Here is a 3,106-nt window from a genome sequence, read left to right on the forward strand (position 1 = left end):
AGGTTTATATTGATTATGCTAAGCTGATTACATTGTGAAGTCTGTTTCACTGGCCATTGATTTCAATGGGGTAAAATAAAGTTTATACTTATTGGAAATTAAGTGCTCATGTTTCATAAAATTTTGATATCAAAATCTCATTTTCGCCAAAAATTGAGTGCTTAAATTGCATCAAGAAATCAGTCTTTTGAAAAAAGAAACACCTTATCTGTTGTCATCTTGTGACTCCTACATTTTGGTCATGAAAAATTATGACTTTCCCCCCCCCCCCCGTATATTTGGAACCCCTCCCTCCAAAGAAAATGATAGCCTCCTAATAATATTAATAATCATTTAGGCCTAAATACTGATAATTATTTATTATACAATGAGAAGTTTAATGATGATGATTTAGGCGGCCTATACGATTTCATGACAATAGGCCTTCAGAATTAAAAGTTTAAAAAACATGACATATCCGTCATGGCACTCAATCAATTTGACCCGAAGCTTCAACCAAAATCACGATTATCATACACTAAACTATGAGAAACTGTTTAAACTAAGTATATAGGGCCTATACATTCCGTAAATTAATTTCTCTCTAGAAAAGATTGTCTGATCATCACTTTTGCTTGAATTCCGAAGTACTTCCGGTAAATTTTGCTCGCTCGTAACTCAAATGGCCCAAATTGGCCCAACATAATTGTTTCACAATCGGAAGGTAAAAACGTTTTGCTTTCATTTGCACTATATTTGAACTCCCTCAGACCCCCTTAAAAGCTTGATATATGAACATGAAAACTAAGTATATTTGTCAAGTTACGGCACAACTAGTGTAGAAAACAGTTTCATAACTTGAGAACAGAACATCCGAATTTCTTCGGGTTTTCGCACGATCATACATTGAAACTATAAGCTATCAAAACTGGTGACTTTGAACTAGCTGATTGACTAGCTGATGTCATTCTACAGTCTCTTTTACAAGGCTTCCGGTACGGGTCAATGTAGGGTCAATTCCTATGAGGAAATTTTGGGAGTGACAATCAATGAACCATGGTAGAGGCTCATAACCATCGTGGAGATCAATAGCTTGGCTGAAGTGGCTGGTCAATTCAAGTTTGGTGACTCATTGAATAGAGGTAACGGGATAATCTCCACTTAGGAGATTAGAATTCTGGCGATCATTCTCCATTTATTTATATACCTCCATGATGGGATCATTTTGAATGTTAATAAATGCGAAACGCCGGCGGTAGACACCTGCAAGATCAGGGATTGCCGCGATTCTTGCAGTAGCTTTTATGAATAGAATACAATAGTGGATACAATAGCGGATACAATAGCGGAACAATAGAGCTCTCTTACGGGTAAATAAACCTCGTCGCGTTTTGCTAAATTTCACTTCTTCTTTTTCATGAACTAACCGTTATTTCATTAAGTAACCGTTATTTTTTAAAACTTGGCAAAACCTCGACGCGAGGTTTTTAATTATTATAATTTGCAATAAGACCTGGACAATACAAAGTTAATACAGGGCATGGCATCCTAGTATTACGTAACAAACCGGAAGATGTAGTTTAAGTCTAGACAATAGGCGGATTAGCGGCCATTTTGTCTTCTACATGATTTTATTCACGTGTCCTTATACTTTAGTACACAAGTATATAAGTTAACAGGTTTACAATTTTAAAATTATATTTTGTGTATACAATATATTCTGTAGTAAATCAATCAAATGACGGTGATTGTTCAGGTATTATATGCTTGATAGAATTAAATTGTCTGACCAGCTAGTATTCTCCTCCGCCGTCAGTGTGATTCCAGACATTCCACGTACCATGTTGAGAAGGTGGAGGAGACTAAAGCTGTATAAACGAACACGCATGCGTTAAAAATGATGTAGTTTAAGTCGAACAATAGAGTGACGTAGTTTCCGGCATTGTTCCTATGCACTTTCACCCTCCTGGTTAATAGCTTTCACTTAGTCCGATGAATATGATATGTTTTTTCTTAGTTACCAGACTCTGATTGCTTAAGGTTACACGAAGAAACGTATAAAAAACGTATAAAAGACGTATAAAGTTGTTTTCTAAAACCACGTTTTCTCAGCAATCAAATATCGCAGTGAGTCAAATGTTGGTGCATGGATGTATCTTTACATTATTTGTGTGTGTTTATACAAATTTTTAGAATCCGTTTGAAAATCTTTCGTTTAAATCATTTTTACGCACCATGTTCACAAGATCAAAAACGCGTTCCATGCAGTTTTTTTCAAATGTTCGCTCCGTATAAAACCACGTCAAGTGATTGTTTTCTCCTTTTTTGTATTGTACTACAAATCGACCAAAGAAATAATGTTGCCATGGGGAAGAACCAAATACAGTACCGATTAAATTTTATTAGCCCGTTTTTGGGAACAATTTTCGAGAATCTTGTACCACAAAACACTGTTATGTTACATTATCGATATCTGGATTGTGGAACGTTAATTTTGATTTCTAACTGCCTACATTATTAGGCATTGGGGGGAAAAGTGAATTTCAGGGGGGCAAAATTGGCAAATTTTGCGCAAATTTGCCGCAAAAAGTGGAAATTTACGTGATTTTGGGGTTTTGCCTCAAAAGTGGGGGGGGGGCAAACTGGGAGGGGGCAAGAAAAATATTTGGGGGGGGGGAATGCCACCCCCCCCTTTTCCCCCAGTAGCGCCGCCCCTGAGGACGTGCACTGATACAAATAGTTTGGCGAGAACAAATCCACAGATCTGGGCCCAGAAAATAGGCGTGGATATCGCCCCAGGGTTACTCCAAAAAATGTGTGGTTGACCTGCTTGAAATCTACAGTTTGACTCCAACAAAGTTTTGATCGTATGCTAAAGAGCCCTATATAAGCCACGTGCTTGGTAAGAGTAATCAGTCTGTTTTCTGTTGTTTATTCGGAGTTATTATGATCATATTATACACTATCGTTAATAAAACCTTAAGTAAATCATCAATATATGTCTTGCTCTTAGTTGTTGTATTTCTGTCTATTAATTAATAATCATTGTGGTACCCCGAAATAAAGTGTTCGCAACACTATACACATATTTTTAAGCTATTTTTTAACATCGATTTTCCTTCTATTA

This window comes from Amphiura filiformis, chromosome 10, assembly GCF_039555335.1.
Source record: "Amphiura filiformis chromosome 10, Afil_fr2py, whole genome shotgun sequence".
In the NCBI taxonomy this organism is placed as follows: domain Eukaryota; kingdom Metazoa; phylum Echinodermata; class Ophiuroidea; order Amphilepidida; family Amphiuridae; genus Amphiura; species Amphiura filiformis.